General features: G+C 27.9%; 1 protein-coding gene and 1 long non-coding RNA gene across 10 annotated transcripts in view; one reads left to right on the top strand and one right to left on the bottom strand.

The window, feature by feature from the left end:
• The window catches only part of LOC147909255 (uncharacterized), a 183,586-nt gene that overhangs the window by 81,033 nt on the left and 84,005 nt on the right, over positions 1 to 18,548 (top strand). Inside the window, exon 2 of the long non-coding RNA XR_015545449.1 lies at positions 1,891 to 1,975. This is a non-coding gene — a long non-coding RNA (uncharacterized LOC147909255). The remainder of the gene's footprint in view (positions 1 to 1,890; positions 1,976 to 18,548) is intronic.
• The window catches only part of LOC105154834 (defective proboscis extension response 14), a 204,661-nt gene that overhangs the window by 106,806 nt on the left and 79,307 nt on the right, over positions 1 to 18,548 (bottom strand). The gene's annotated exons all lie outside the window — the stretch shown is intronic.

The raw sequence follows: 18,548 nt of genomic DNA, 5'->3' as shown, positions 1-18,548 counted from the left end.
TTTACGTCCTGCGTATTGCGGTCTGCAGCCTATTATAATCTGAAACAGTATTCTTTAGCTCTTGAAATGTGGGACTCTCCTCTCTCTTCAGTTATATTCTTCAGTTATATTCAGATTCCCATTCGAGTGCCACTCAGGTATCATTCCATCCTTGTTTATCGAATGTTAAACAAGGATGACATATATGATACGCGAGAGAGCACCCGAATGAGAATTTGAACCCGTTCCAGAGCGCGTCAGATTCTCATCCGAGTAGCTCCTGGGCTCCTATTCTTGAAAAGAAATATATACAAAAAATTAGGGAAATACTACGTTAATTATACTATAGTATTTCCCTAGCTTTTCGTACACATTTCTTTTCAAGAATAGAGACTCAGGTATCATGTTATCTTTGTTTCAATGAGCAACAAAGTTAAAAAGATATCTGGGTGATACTCGGGGAATCTGAACACAGCTCTAGCGTGAGATCTCACGTGGTCTCGTCATGTGATTTTGTGAGATTTCACTACACATACTACAATAGCATTATGCATCTGATGCACACGTATATGCTACCGTAGTATGCGGTAGTGAGATCCCATGAGATCACGAGAGAGTGATTTCCAGAAAGAGATCCTAGCGTTCCTGTATACAAAGACTGGCCACTCAGTGGATTCGCACGTCTTGATTTAATCAAGCCAATCGTTGTTTTATAGTAACATAGCGGAAATAATTAGAGCTAACAAAAGTATTACTATTACCTGTTATTACCTACCAGAGAGAAACTTGAATTTAGATGGAAATTTGGATCCAGGAACTCTAAGGGCAAGGCCAGCTTTATCTGCTGAATGCAGCTCATAACGGCCTTTTGTCTGTTACCGCACTATCGCCATTTAAAGAAGTGGATGTCATGTTGCTGCACAGCAACAATGTCCATTTTTTTGCAGTGTCCCTGATGGAAATAAATCGCTAAAATCTCTATTAATTTGATTAATTTGATAGATTTTAATTATTTCAGCGATTGCAGCGATTTATTTTCAGGAGCATCACAAAAGTGGATATTGTTATGTAGTTGACATCCACACTTTTTCAGAGGACGGTAATGCGTAGGGCATTGCGATAACAGATAATTCGGCAGATAAAGTAGCTTTGCAACTGTTATAAAATGTTTTGATGTGATTGACGTGATAAAGCTAAACCAATTATGTAAAAAATTGTACAACTATTACAAAGCTGCTTTTTCTGAATGTAGCCAAGGCCTCTCTCACAATCAGATTTCTGTCTGCTACTACTATCATTCGATGCGACTATATGTGTAGCGTGATAGACACATTTTATTACAAAAACCGTTTGAGTGATAGAAATTCTGTGTATAGGAACTCTAGAGCGTTCCACGTCCTAGAATCTGAAATACTGATCTGAAATACGTTTCATTTGCAACCTGCGACCTGCATTAATTCTGTATGTAGATTGGACTTTAAACTGGAACCACTAAGGCAATCTAGTGCCTTAGTACTACATAGAACGCAGAATGCGGATTACAGGTCGCAAGCTTAGATGCAACGTACAACATTTTTCAGGCCATAATAGGTTACAGAACACAAAACGTAGAACGCACTGAAATTGGATGAACTTCAATTTTCGCGTCCTGCGTCTTGCGTTTTGCATTTTGCAACCAAAATACCATGCTGTGTCCAATCTTCCGACCTACGTCCCGCACGGATGTACGTTCTGTACATCCTACCTAGATTGGGCTTATTATATCTGCGTCGCGTGTGAAATTATCGACGTTCTAATATGTCAACGAATCATTTAGATTTATTTAAGTCATATAAATTATTTATTAGTTATTTGAGTTATCTCTGGAGTATCTAATAAAGTATCGTAATTATAGACTGTGTTTTCGTGAAGGTTTCCTTGTGAGTGCTCAACGAAGAAACTTGAGACGAAGACGAAGCCATAGAAGCATCGAGTTCATTGATAGAGTTTCGTACTGGTGAGTTTAACTTTCTATTTTAACTTAAAAGTAAGGTAATGGATCTGTGAACACACATTACAGTTAGATGTATCATTCCACAGATCCATTGCCTTGAAATGGATGGACTAGGGCAAATTAATATAAATGTTTAACCCTGGAATACATACAATCGCGTCTATCAATTCATTGTGCATACAAGAATGTACATATGGAGTATATATACATATGGAGTATATGCTTGTATAATTATTGTATTATACAAGTATTATTGATTTGGTCATTTACTTAAATGTTTTAAAGTTTATACGATACAATTACATGACGCACACACAGACTGTTTGAAATATGCAACAAGTATTTATTTATAGGGATAAACGAAAATAAATGAAAAATATATTTTTATTAAATTAAATATAAAAAATATTTAATCAAGTATTTAATCAAGATTCAGGGAACTAAAAATTAAAAACATATAATTAAAGGGTAATAAACCAAGCAGAAAGTTAATAAAAATTATAATACATTTCATATAAAATTACAATTTATCACTTGTACTGTGATCAATTGTAACTTTGTGAAATATATTGTAATTTTTAATAGCGAACTCCCTGCTTGATTAATTGCATTATATTTTAATTATACGTTTTCAACTTTTAAATTAAATATGGTTTTTACAACTAGAAATAAGATAAAAATAATAATATAATAATTTGTTCGAAAAATTATTTTCAAATATCATAAAGATGTTGTCTTTCCTTATATCTTTTGCCGAATAAACTTTGGATGCAGATAAGATTTTTAGAAAATGCTAAATTAAGAGGATATCGCAAAGATATAATATAAACTTTAGTGTCAATCCATGATAATTAATTAAATTTTTTAATTCATGCTTCGATAAATAGTGGAAAATAAAAAAAAGAAAGTATAATAATAAAATTGCAAATAAGTATGGAATATTTTTGAATTGTAAATATAAGTCTTTATTTAATTTTATTTCCTTCATGATATTCATATCTCATAGATGAACAAGATTTTATCATGTTCATACATTTATAAAATAGTAAATAAAATAATAAATTTGAAGTAATAAATTTTTCAAAAATTGAAATCACTCCGTCGAATCGGGTTCGAGATTTTCCTTTGAACTTCAAAATATGTGTTCTATTGTTACTTCTTTCAAACAATTAGAATATCGATATCATAATAATTTCCACAAAAACAATGTTAAAGCGTTTTTAAATTATTAAAAAATTAATTTCGCACATGGAAATTATTAACACCACATGCATTTCAAGATAACAGTTTCGAAACGTTCTATTTATTATTATTATAAAAAAATGTTTTTTAAATGTTTCCTTGATAAGCTTTTCTTGAAAAACAAGATCTGAATTTTCTGGATTTTCGAAAATTTATAACCAGAAAACAAAGTCGCGTATTAATAAATGTCGCGACACGTATATTTCTTTTTGTTCAAGAATCATCAAAAAAATTGTCATCAAAAAACTTGATAAAAATTTCTAGAGTCTCCCTTGTAAATGTATAATTTTATTGTCTCTTTCCTATCCTGTTTAAATATCTTTTGAATAAAGTCTGAGACTTGTACTTAATTTTCTACAGTCAAATATTATATAAGTTGGTGTAAAATATATAGAGAAATACGAAAACTTTGGATTTGTCTCAACCTTTCTCAAATACGTGAAAATTTTCGAAAGTTGATTTTGCACATGCGATATACCGAAATCTCAGGATTCACTCGTGATAATTTTAACATTACTAAATATTTAAAATCGCAACGCGCACAATATACATTGCTAAAAAGAAGGAAATTAATACATAAAAGATATATAAAAAACATACAAAAAATATGCAGAAAATACAATGAAAATAAAAGAGGTAGAGTATGATATAATAAAAGTATAATTTCATAAATCTCTCTAACTCTCCGAATTCGCAATTAATTAATAGATCTTTTACTCGTTGGTCCTGTACGTCAATCAAATTGTGACTGTACTCACGAGTGACGGCACAACTTCGTCGCGTGTTCTATTTCACAAATAAATGAACTCCCTTACGGGACGAGATGACTCGGTAACCAAATAAAACTTTCGCAAAATATCAGAGCTTTTATTCAAATACAAGTTGGGTGCCAGAGAGTGTGTCATTCTTTCATTAATTTCTATGTGTTTTACGATATCTATGCGCTATAAAAATTCGCGACGGCAACAGGAGTGGATTGTCACAAGCAGGAAAATTGTCGGAGGACAAGAGAGATGGACTGTAACAGTAACACAAAAATTAACAAAAAAATAGATGACAAGTATATTCTGAGAACTATGTTGAATTATAACTGACTTTCATAAGTTATGGCCATGTCATGCGCCGATTGGCCTTTATCATTTACACGACCCCACGAATCGTATAGGGGTTTCGCAGGCCGCAAATCCTTGCCTTTAGGGCGCGCACTATAATTTAAAAGACTCCAATGTAGTCTCTGGATTATTCGAGCTGGCTCGGAAAGTCCGGAAAAGCTCCGCCACTGGCTCTGTGTCGGGGGTGTCTTTATCTCCGACAGATAGTGTCCTCAGCCACTTGACATATATGGAGCTTTCTCTTTCCAGTATTTCCTGTAATTTGCATGCGATAGCAAGGCTCAAAACGGCAGCATGCCACAAGAAATATACTAAATCATATGACCTGCATGTCCAAGTCCCCGGGCGACGGCTTTCAATCCATTATCGTATCTTCCTCCTCCTTAGCGTAGGGATTACAGTTTTCGACGGGATTACAAAAACAAAAGCTCAGCCATCAAGCATTCGTCAGTGAGATTAAATCTAAGTGTGAAATTAAAAAAAAGTAACTTTTGATCGAATTCGCTTAGTTGGGAGGACGAGACAAGATCTCTGATGATCCGCGACAGTGACGGATAAAAATTATCATGTCATAATATATATACATACATATATATATATATATATATATATATATGTATATATATATATAGAGTATATATATAATTTTTGTCCCTTGCTATTTTTTTATAAAGTTGATAGTACTTGAGTAAAAAATTATTGAAAACCAATATTCGGCGAAAAGAAACAAATAAAATTATATTTATTCAGCATCGTCTAATTCGCGGGAATAAAACTTGGTACTAATTAATAACGTATAATTAATTGTAACAAATTCTGTAGAAAAATCTGTAATGAATAAATACTATCTAAACATAATTATTTTATTAATAAATGCAGAATCTAGACATGGATTCCTGAAAGAACGTAATAGATCAGAAGATAGAAGTTTCGATTACTTAACAAAAATTTGATTAAAATACTAAATTTAAACGTGTTTGTTTATCAACAGATAATTGTTACAATGAAATATACACACAAAATAATAAAATACTTTTCTAACATTATAAGCAAATCCAACATTATAAACAAATACTGTCTAAATATGAAAATTTATGATCATTTAATAAAAGAGAAATCGGTAACAGATAAAAAGAGACAGACACAGTGGATTATAACTGTATAGTTTGAAAGAGAATGGCACATTGAATCTCCCCTTCCTCCCCTGAAAACATGGAGGACAATTAAAACTAAACTCGCCAATAGATGATCGTAAATTTACTAATAAATGTTAGAAAAATCAAAACTTACGGTTTAAGCGAAGCTGACTTAAAGGTAATTCTCCAATAAGTATTTGAGAAATAAAACCTTGTATCGAGAGCGAAAAATCCTACCAATCTGAATCCTCAATTTACCAACTCGACACATCCTACCAGAGAACCATCCTCGAAAAGATTCCCATACAAACCGCGATACCATGAGATTCGCTCTCTTTTAAATCGTACAATTCGCCTATTCAAATCGTCCAGTTCTCTTTTTCAAATCGTGCAGTTCTCTCATTCAAAGCACGCAAATCTCTCATTCAAATCGGTCAGCTCAAAGCACTCAAATTGTTCAATTCGAGGCATTCAAATCGTTCAGTTCTTCGTTTAATTCACTTAGCTTATTGAGTATCAGATTCTTTTAATTTTTAGTGAACCTACTCACTAAAGTTGCACTAAAATGTGTGCGCGACTTGTTAAAACCAAATGAACATCATCATTTCTTCAGCCTTCAACATCTGATGCTAGTCCAGCTCATATATGGACATCCTGACAGCAGAAAATTGTAAGTCTCATGGATTATTACTTTATTTGCTTTGAAACTGAAAATAAATTGATTCTTTAAAATGCAAATAATTCATTATTTCTAATAATGCTCCATTAATTGTCATCAAAATCGATGGAATCGATGGAAGAAACCAGTTTAGAAAGCCTGTTAAAATAAATCTAAATGTATATCCAGAAATCCTTAATTTCTTAATCCTTTTAACTTCATTCTCTTTCTCTCCGCTTACATGCACACAATAAATCTGTTTAATTTTCAGCGTAATAAACTTCGTCTCAAAAATTGTAATAAAACAGGGTAGGATAAATAAAATAAAGTAGAACTATTTCCTGTGAGTTCTGTCCACTTCTTTCCAACCAATATAACACGTGAATTAATGTACACACATACACACACAAACATACACGCGCGCGCGCGCGCATTCATCTTCGGGATTATCTGATTCTCTTGCGTAATAATATTGTAGCAACGTAAGAATGTTTTACATAATTTGTTATAAGACGTACCATTTGTAATTTGCAGTAATGTACAACTCTTTCGACAAACGTTCGGTAATTTTAGATGTTAATTTTTATATTTCATTAAATTTATGTATAACATAATTGCAATTATAATTATAAACGGTAAATGTTTAGATATTAATCAATATAAACTTCATCTTTCTTTTTATTTAAATTTAAAATCTCATATTCATTCGCCTTTCAGAGCTTTATCTAACCACGTGGCCCAATGTTATAAAGATCAAGTTCTTTGACCCGAAATTTAGATCGCACTGTTTGTGAGAAAAGGTATTATATAACGCCCTTTTTCAAGACGTTGACCCATATTTCTAAGGTACAAAGGTACGTTCGACTTACAGCATTCGCCTCTGTGTGTATATCTGCGCGAGACAGAGCTCATCTAAACGTTTTTCTATACTCACCTCCTTCTTTTCACCATCCTTTCTTTGTCTGATAAATCCGAATAAAGGATCCCCCTTCAAGAGTTTGAACGTAATAACAGCTCATACTTAATATTCTATGCTTTTATATATTGAGATATTCAATATTTTAATTTTTTTTACTCAAAATTTAACATATCACGTTCTAAGATCATCTCTTTTTTAAATAATTAAATTTTTTAAAATAAATTTATAAAAATATTTAATTTTTTAAAAAGCAGTTTATAATTGATATATTTTTTAGTTAAGCAAAATTATATAAAGGAAGATGAAATTTATATATATTATATAATATAAATAAGCGACAGATAAAAATCTCCTATTTTCAAATTTATATAAATATAATATTTATATTAAAAATTCTCAATTTTTTTTAAATAAAATAAATACAAATTTTATAAATACAATAAATAAACAAAATTAATTACAATAGATTGCTATTATTATTGAATAGTTAATTTATTCAAAAAATCATCATTTTATTAACATATTATGTGCAAGTGGGACATTAAGAAAATTGTTTGTAAAAAGTATTGTAGATATAACTAGTTTTTTTAATTTAATTATTGTACTTTTACTGTCTATACTTCTATCGCAAATAACTAAAAAGACAGTGAAGAAATTATATGTTCCACTTACGTCCAAAAATATATATTAGAAAATATTGTATAATATAATACAATAGAAGCAATTAAGACAAATATGATTGAACGAAACTTTATATATAAATATCTTTTTCAAATTTATAATAAAAACATTCAATTTTAAGTTGAATACAAAATTTTATGTTAATTATAAAGAATTATAAATGATTATTGGGTAGTAATTTATTCATAATTCAAGTAACCATAAATTCATTAGCGCATTTTACGTCAAAATTCATTACAGAAATCGATAATGTATTACTTCTATTTTAAACTGTGAATAAATTATTGCCCAACAATTATTTATAATTAATTTCTCATAACTAATTGCATGCTGCTTTAATTCAAAATTGAGCATTTTATCATAAATGTGAAAATTAAAAGTTTTATGTAAATTTTGTTTAGAATTATTATGCCACTTATAGCAACTAAAAGCTATTAATCAATGATATCATTAATCGATCATTACGTAAATATGTTATACATAAGAGACAAAATCAGAGAGAGTTGAGAAATTAGAATCAATACTGCGTAATTTATGAAACTTAATAACAAAGCTAGTAGCACACAGGAGAAATAAGATATGAGCAGTAAGCGAATCAGCCAATCACAGTCGAGAATTTAAGACAATAAAAACGCAAGTAGTAACAAATCAAAAATATTGATTCGCTTACTGCTTACGTTTTTCTATGTACTAGCTTGAATAAAGAAGGAGGAAATTATTAATTTGGCTTTTCATCAACGATCTTAAAATGCAAGAATTTAATATCTTGAAGAACTTGATACTGTAACGGGAAAGGTAATGTATAGCCTGTCGATTTAATTAAATAAACGAATTGCAGCCGCTTTGTCGTATCGCGCGTTAATTTCGGAAGTGCCACACAATATATATCGCGCAATCGTATATAGTTACACGCGTCAAGAAAATCCTACAAAATTGACAATCCAGATAACCTTAGCAAAGATAAAGAATATAATTGATTTTTATATATTATTATTGTATGATTATAAGAAAAATTACCTATTCCCTTTTAATCAAATTGTTTATCCAAATTATTCAAAAAATATCTTCGTGAAAATTGAAAGAAAGAAATTGATATTTGGATAGCCTAAGAAGAGGAAAAGGATCAGATGTTAACGAAGCAAACTTACGTATATATTATTTTTTACTTGTGTAAAATTAATCTTTTTCTCCCAAATTAATTCAAATGGTTTTATTTCATAATTATTAGAAAATAATAATTGCAGGAAAAAAGTAATTTAAAACGTATTAAAAATTTTTTATAAAATTTTATTCTTGTGAAATTATTTGTGGAAAATGCATAATTGTTTTAATAAATATCTAGCTGAATAATGAATAAAAAATTAATAATATGTATAAAAAATTATCTTTTAAAACATTGATTTTTGAACGTTACTTTAATATGGATATTTTACGCTTATATGTTTCAAAATGTAGTTACGTGGCTGATTAATTCCGCTGTTACGAATTGAGTAGTACGAAGAGATTAATTTTTTTAACACACACACACACACACACACACCTAAATATATATAGATACACTGCAAAAAAATACTTAATAAATTATTTATTTAATTAATGCCAATTAAATTTGTATTAAATATAAAAATATATTTATTTGTACAAAAAAACGTTAATTTGATCATTTTTTCCAATCATTCCTTTTATTAAGTAATTATTTATTTACTGTAATTAAATGCTTAGTTGGCACTATTCAAATAAATATTCATTTAAAATAATATTTTTTCTCAGTATCGATTTAATAATAATGTTGTAGGCAATTATGTAGCATTCCACACATTTTTTTTCAACCCAGATAAGAACATAGATTAGAATAAATATTGAATCCTAAACATCTATTTGTTTAATTTATTGTGAATTTATTGATTAATTTAACAATGTCAAATAGAAATGAATCAAGAAATAAGTGAAGATCATATTTCAATATGATTAAAGTGGGTCTTAATTCCAGTAATACTATGAATTTTTACAATTTCCAGTTCAAATAAACTGGCGCATTGATTTGTCTGTTTTAAAACAGCGTATCTTATTGTTAGACTGAAATTGAAGTTACGTAATATTACAAACTAAACTGAAAATTGTGAATATTCGCGTAATATATTATTATGTATATTAGGTGAACAGAAAAAAAAATTTTTGAAAATCGATTAGCAATACTCTCCTCTCCCCTCCCCAAAAAAATTAGCTATGAATGATATATGGTTTGAATAAAATATGATTTGAGTAAAATTTCATTGAAATCGTTTAATATCTTCAGGTTGTCCTGACTTCGAAATTAGTATTTATGCATTTCTTGGATACATGTGCCAAAATTCGAAAAAATATTTAAATTTTAATACAATTTGAAGAATATGTCAAATAAAAAAATCGATTTGATCTTGATCAGACCTTAGCGATACTACTCAAGGTCAGATTGACCAGATTAGTAGTAGTAGAATAGATCATTTAAAACCCTACAACTTTTGTAGGAAACATTTCTTTCGTAAATGCTTAGTTTTTGAAATATTTCACCAGTCCGAGACTTTTCACTCTATATATCGTTATATTGAATCCGCCATTTTGAAATATGTACTTCTGACTTCGAATTTGTGTTTAAAAAAAAACAGGTAATACCAAATTGTAAATTTAAATATTTTTTCGAATTTCGACGCATGTACCCAAGAAGTGCATAAATACTAATCGATTTTCAAAAAAATTTTTTTTTTCGGCCCTAATGTATACATACATATATACGTATTAAGATCCGCTTTAATTGGCAAGTCTTATTTATTTGTGTTGATTAATTTAATGTATTCGTATGCATACATTATATACAAAAAGTAAAATCTTCAGAAAGTTTGAAATATTTTGAGAGAAAGAAAAAAAAGAGATGAAAAGAGAAAAAAAGAGAAAGAGAAAAGAATATCATTTTTTAATTATGTAATTATATTATTCAGAAATATATATGATATGTAATTTTATAAATGTAAAAATAATGAAAGTGAAAGAAAATAAATAAAATGAAACTAGTAATAAAATTATATTCATTAAAACACTGATACTTTTTAAATTTAATATTATGTTATTTAATTATGGTATTCAAATATCGTGAAAAATAAAAAAAATAAAATATTTTTATATTTTTACGCTTCTTCTTTCCTTGTTACTCTGCAGAATGATATTCTATTTTTTACAAATTTACATAAAATAAAAAAAATATGATGAAATAAAATAAAATAGAATAAATGAATATAAATAAATAAAATTGTTATTTGTAAATCATCCTATCATAAGATAGAAAATATTTATTATCGTGTATATATTATTAGTTTTTCCACTTCTTTGATCTTAAATATTTTTTCATAATTAATCCTATCAGCATTTACTCCGAAATTTCTACGACGTCCAGTGTATTTTAAATTAATGTATCTTTATTTAAAGTTAAAATAATCGGGCGATTTTTTTTATTTTAAAGATCAAGATTTGACGAATAAGATCATTTAACTTAAAATTCTGTATTGTGAAAAATATTTGCTACAATTTTACACAACGTTTACAATACAATGTTTATATTTTTTTTCTACATAAAAAAATGTCCAGGTATATTAGACCCGCTAGTTAGGGTTAAATATTATAAATTAATATAAAAGAGCAATTATACATATATCTACATACATATATTCATATTGTTTTTCAAGATATTTTTAAATTTCATCAAATTGCATGTAACATTTTTAATTGATTTTAGATTAGATTGTTAGAATTGATTAATTGATTAATTTTAGATCTAATTCTTTTATTCGTGTTGTAAAGTTTATATTACAAAATTTAATACAAAATTTGGAACAAAATGCTATTGCGAAACGTGTTTGAGTCTTTTTGAATCAGACAGCGATAAAATTTTTTTTCGAATATAAATTTATCTCTAATTAAATATATATTTTAATTGTTGATATAAAGTACTATCCGTATGAACGCATGTAAAAGCTAAAGATGAAATTAATATGTTAATGGACGTTATTGTTAATTTCGTATTTAATTAATTTAATTAATATGATGATCCCTTCGCGACGTGTTTATATTTCGCTGTAATACAGAAGCGTAAATTAAGTCTTTCCGCTAATTTACCAGCGATAATTAGCTAGCAGTACAGAAATAAATGTAAATTTTATTACTTTTGATGTATAGCTATAATTAGGTGATAGGTATAATTAAAATGAATATTAGCTAAAAATAACGGAAAGTACATTTAGCCAAAAAGGAAATAATCTATAGTACAACAATGATTATAATATATTACATACAAAATAAAAAAAGAAATGGATAATTTAAAAGATTAAAATAATAATTTAGAAACTTTCAATTAATTTTAATTACATAAAAAATATAGAGCATAATATGTCATTTATAAATCACCTTAGTAAGTTTCTCAATACGAGTCGCAGATGAATTATATTAGGTAGAATTGGATAGACATCATTGCAACTTCGTTGATGCCATTTAGTAAATATGAAGCATAGAGTGGTGAACAACTGCATTTGCTGTAAATCATATTATAAAAATAGTGCGCCCAAGCTGTTCGTCGTTACTTTCATTTTCGTCATCACGAAACCTGTTCTATCAATTCATGCAATTCAAGCCTAGGTTTGCAATTTTGAAGAAACAGGCTTAACAGCTTAACACAAAAGAAAACGATAAATCGCATTAGCAGATTGCACAAGATTATAACGACGAAAATGAAAGCAGAGGCAAAACTCTACGAGCAGCTCAGATGTAGTCATCACTTTTATAGTACGATTTCAAATACACGTTGTTATAATTATTCCAACGCTTCATGTTTACTAAATGGCATCAATGGCTGCGTTCAGCAGACTCAGTTAAGTGAGCATTCGCTGCTATTGATGTATTTTTAGATCTAAAATTCTGAATGGATGATCTAAAAAAATATACCAACAGCGAGCGCTCATTCAACTGTTCTACTGAATGCGCTCACTGAGTCTACACAAAAAGAGTCTTGTGTGCCCAATCCTATGAATACAATCTGCGATTAACCGCCAATACTGTAGAGAATTTCCAGTTTCTTTAGTCCATCCTGCATAAGCAAAATATAAAAGATACATGATATAAATTTATAAAAATGGATTCACAATGTTGTCTGGCTATTATTTTGAATGCAGAAGGGAAGAAGACGGAAGAATCAAATTAAAATCGCTCGTTTGCGAATCAAAATCCCTATTGTTCCCAATTAACATCTTAAAACAGGAACTCAAAAGATTTTTTCAGTTCGGTTTCGGTTATGATTTAAAAAAATATCGAATAAATATTCCGATTTCAATTGATTTTCGGTCTTGAAAATCAATAAAGAAAACCGAAATTGTAAAAATTGTGATTTTTAACGAATTTGTGTCAGTTATAATCACTTGGGTGATATTAACTCACGTGGGTTTAAAATAACTTTTATATTTATTCTGTTAAATTATATATATGTGAATATGGAAAGAGAAATAAAGAATATAATTAAATATGTTAACTATGTATTAAATATTTATTTAATATATTAAATATACATTAAATATATAAAATAAAAAATGTATTATTTAATATAATGTTTTATATGTGTACTTTATACATACATGTGCACGATTTTAAATCACAATTGCGACGATAATATGAAAGAGAAAAAAGAAATAGAGAGAGAAAGAGAGAGAGAGAGAGAGAGAGAGAGAGAGAGAGAGAGAGAGCGTGTGCATTCGTTCAATAAGTTTCTCACGTATCTACACATAACAGACTGCACTAGTTTAGAGTTTATCTTTTTTCTTCCAATGTGGAGAGAGAAAACTGAACTCCTAACTAATGCAATCAGTTCAGTTATAAAGAACAGATCCGTGTATAGATTAAGAATCGGAGAAAGAACCGAAAAAAAACCGAAGATAATTTTATTGATTCGATTCGATAATTTCGGTATTATAAACTTTACAAAATTTGGTATTGATTTAGGTTTCAATTCATTTAAAAAAAAAGGATTATAAAATAGGTTGTTTAGTTTTAAATTCGCTCTGGATCTCTTCTTAAAGAAAATCCCACGTGCTCACAATTTAAATCCTAAATTGCCCACAGTTTCCCGTTTTTAGATGATCGTGAAAAGTCTTGTTAAAGAATTTAAGCCGCGTGTAGAACTCGTAATCACATTCTATCGAAACGGTATATAGTTGCCCTAGATAGACATACGAAGAGGTAGAAACATTGTTAGACAGGAATATAAATAGATAAGTACACAATTGGTAAGATTACAGAGAATTATAATACAAAAATTGATTATAAGAATAAATGGGTTATAAAAAAAGATTTAATGAAAAGAATAAAACTAGCTGAAATAATAACAGCTGATATTAAATTTATTTTAAAAACGAAAATTTACTAAAAGAACTAAGATAATGTAAAATTTCACACTTAAAATTAAATATATATTATTTCTATAAAATTAAATATAAATAGAAATGTAATTATATAATACTAATTTCATAATATATGTTGAAATTATGTAAGATTAACTATTATGTAATTATGTAATTATTTATAACGGAACGCGTTCGATAATATGAAATTAGACACATATTCCAAATTCATGCGTTTGGTGAATATTTGTATTTAAAAATTATTAAAAGATTTTATCGTTAATATTAAAAAATTGTTAATAAATATGGAGAAAGAGAGAGAGAGAGAAGAATAGGAATGTAAAAAAATAAAAAGTTGTTATTAAGCCAACGATTAAATAGATTTTTTTTTTAAGATTTGATATCCACACTTTTGATTTTGACAAATTACGAGACATTTGATAAAATTAATGCAAGATTTTATATTATTGCAGATTAGACAAAATTGTGGAAAAAGACATTTTATTTCATTTTTTAATTAAATGTATTCGTGAATTTCATGTAATTAATAAACTTTTGTTATAAAGAATTCTGGGTCACATTACAATAAGTATCTGATAAAAATCATTGAGAACACCATTTTATTTTTATATTTTAGAATGTGATCGTTGCCTCGATAAAGTCTTATCGTGTTCTGGACGCTAACAAATGCGTGGTTCGTACTGGTTGGAAATTGAGATAATCTTTATTATGAAGAATTATTTTTGTCAGATTCCATGGGACCTACCCGATATTTAGTTTAATGTTGAAAACTGGAAGTTTTCATTGCGTGACTAGAATAAGGCTCGGATTTCTTAGTGATTTCCAGAAGCAATTTCATTCTGGTAATGAGTTAACAACGATAACTATAGATATATAACTATAGATTCTCTGTCATGGAATCAGTTCTGAGAGAAAATTTTTTTTTCTTTTTCAGTATCAATATTAAAATCTTAACAATAAAATGATCGCAAAATAAACATGGATGTAATAACTGTTTACAAAAAAAATTTATGAAATTAGTGAATTCAAATTATAATTAAACAAAAATAGAAATGATACATTTTATTTTTTAATTTTTTATTTCTTTTAAAAAATCATTCTAAGCATTAAAAATTTACGTCCGAAGATATTTTTAATATTTTATTTTAGATTACGTTATAGTATAATGTTGCTCAGTTTGACGTCTTATTTGATGCACTTTTTTGTATTTTATTTAATTGTAGAAGGTTTAGATTTTTGTATAAAAAGCATTTATATTTTTATGAATAATTACATGAATTAAGTAAATGGAGATATATGTATATGTAGCTGTATTGAATGGCTGAATGTTATTTCTAACATTAAGATAATTATATATCTAAGCATTTATTTAAATATTATAAACAAATAGAAAATTAAAAAATCCGATTTGACTTGTTTCGAACGGATGATTAGAGAAATAGATGTACAGTGAGCTATAACTAATGCGTATATGTATATATTTCATTATAATTTTGAAGTCGTTATATCGAAAACCATTCCATCTTGATGTGTCAATCTTCTAAGGTTCGCATAGGCGAATATGACATTTTTCACTCAAATTTCTTTACAAGGTGCCAGTCCAATGCATAAATAATATCTCTTAACCTGAGAGTAGTCATCTGATTTTTTTTTATATAAATGATTATCTGAGATGTTGTAATTAAAATTACTATTATTAGTAACATATTATTGATTGTTTTCCGATTTATTAGTATTTATAAACATTATAGATATAAATTTAGTTATAATTTTCTGAAAAAAAGTAAATAGAAATTAAACGAAATAAGCACGTTAAGCTTAATGACAGTATTTAAAAAAATAAAGATTTTAATTAATAATGTTTTTTTATTGCGAGTTTTGGAATTGCATATTTAAAACTTTGTAAAGAATAATATTAAGATTAAAACAAGGTCGCTTATGTGAATATATTATTAAGTGAAAGAAGCGCCAATTACGTTCAAAGTTAGATGTTGGAATAATACATCTATATATAAATATTTCAATTTTATCTCAAACATAACTGCGCGTCGATTATTTTCATTACTTGTAACATAATCAAATTAAAATAATAATATCCCAAAATTAAATTGAATCATAAATTTGATGTTACTAGCATCTTAATGAATAGTTATTTGTAAAGAATAATTAATAAAAGAAAAAAATAATTAATAAAAAAGAAAAATATTGTTTGTATTATGCTGGCATAATCTTGTAAGAAAATACACTTGAGTGAAAAATGTCATGTTCATTTTGATGTGTTTTGTAAGGAAAGTTTGCACACCAAAACAGGATGATTTTCGATATAATTTCGAAATTATTCATTATTCAAATTGATTAATTGTTTGAAGCAAATAGTATGATCCTTGCATGTTGTCAGTCTTGAAAATAGGTAGTTGAATGCACGCGAAGACGAAGATCTTTAACGTGCGAGCGAATCAAAAATCTCGCCGCGAATGACGGCCTACGAAGATCCTTAGATAATCTCGCACGAGAATGTTGCGCACTTCACTAGTAAACACTTGTGAAACACTAGTAAAGGTATACTATTTGGCAATTTAATGTTGATATTCAGTTCAATTTCGATTAATGTCGAGAATCGAGAACATATATAGGATTGGTCAGCTGTAGGCACGCAGAACACCAAGAATACAGGAGAATGAGATAACGTTGAAACAATCCGTATTGATCGAAATTTGGTAGCGAACTCATCAATTGCGAGATGAACAATGCATAAATGTATAATTTTCGAAAATCACGCAGGTCGTCCGCGGCACGTACGTAATATACGATTGAATGAGCGTACATTAGACAAAGAGCGATATACAGACAGATATCTAGCGCATTCAAATAGGGGTAAATTCACGAGGTTATTAACGGACGATTTTTAAAAGATCTTACAACTAACGTCTATTTCTAAATAAATATATTAAACAATATCCAAAACAGTATTTTATAACAATTCACATTTGTTTGCCACTAGGATATAAAAATATTCCAAAAAATATGACTATTCCCAAGTTAAATATATATGTATTCGTAGCATTCCCGTGAAAACTGCTTCGTGTGTTTTTTCAGTCCAAAAATGTATTTCTTAATAATAGGAAAACATGTTTTTTTTTTTGTAAAAATGTATTCACAAACTACAACGATATTTATCGGATAAAAGCTTACAAAAATAGTAATTATTGCCAAAATCATTACTATCGGGAACAATCCGGAAAATTTGAAATTCGTTCATTTTTGCAGTGGAGTTCTCTGTAATTCGGTTCGTTTAATTTTCCTTCATAGATTGAACCTATGAGATTCGATAGAAGCAAAGTAGATTGAGCTTGCTCTCCATTTTAAAGATCGTTCTCTCTATGTCGACTATTAACCAGCCTGCCATTCGGCAGACGAACTTATGATTTTCAAATCATTAGTCCCAATTATCCTCTATTGAACTCGATAACAACATGGCTATCTTTTGTGACTTTTTAACATTCATAAAGTTTTGCATAATAATGCGGAATTAATATCTTATTTGATTAATTATTTGAATATAAAAATCATGTAATTAAAAAACTGTACAATATCCATCGTATTTATTATCACATAGAATAATAATTACGAATGACTCGCGTTATAAAAATTAAAAACATGTTGAAATTAAATAATACCAATATTATCGATCCATTAATTTGTTCGCTGTACTTTTTAATTTTAAATCACGATTTATCAATGGTTAACATCAAAATTTTGCTTGTCTTCCTATATGTTTAATTTTTTTGAAAATCTCGCAATGTTTTATTAGTTACAGTATTACTTCCTCGAGAAATTTATTAATAATTTTTTTGGATTGTTGCGTCGTTATATAACATTTAATTCATTTCTTAATTATAAATAAGTATTTTCTAATTAATTACTTTTTTATTTTAGTAGCATACAAAATTTTGTCTTTTAAATTTATGCATTTCAAATGTTTTTAAATAATATTTTATGCGTAAGCAATTTAATTATATGTATGTCTATATATATATTTTTTTTTTATTTTATATTATTTTATGATATTAAATTATTTTATATTATACTATATTTTATATATTTCATTAATTTTATGTTGTATTTTAGCGAATTTACTGAAAAATAAATTATATGAAAAATAATACCTAATTCAAAAATTTGAAAACGCACCTATAGAAAGAAACGATCATCAATTAAAATTGGCAAAAAGTAATTGAAAATCTTTATAAGTTGATCTAGCTTTGCTGGAAAAAATTTAGTTTAAACTTAGATTTAAAAGTATAATTCGATTTAACTGGAAGACCGCAAAACTAAGTTTAATTAAGATGCATTTAATTACAATGTTATCCAATAAAGACAGAATAACCTGTATA

The sequence above is a fragment of the Acromyrmex echinatior genome, chromosome 6 (genome assembly GCF_024713525.1).
Source record: "Acromyrmex echinatior isolate Ae372 chromosome 6, ASM2471352v2, whole genome shotgun sequence".
Classification (NCBI taxonomy): domain Eukaryota; kingdom Metazoa; phylum Arthropoda; class Insecta; order Hymenoptera; family Formicidae; genus Acromyrmex; species Acromyrmex echinatior.
Note: the sequence above shows the minus strand (reverse complement) of the source record. Positions and strands in the feature narration are given on the sequence as shown.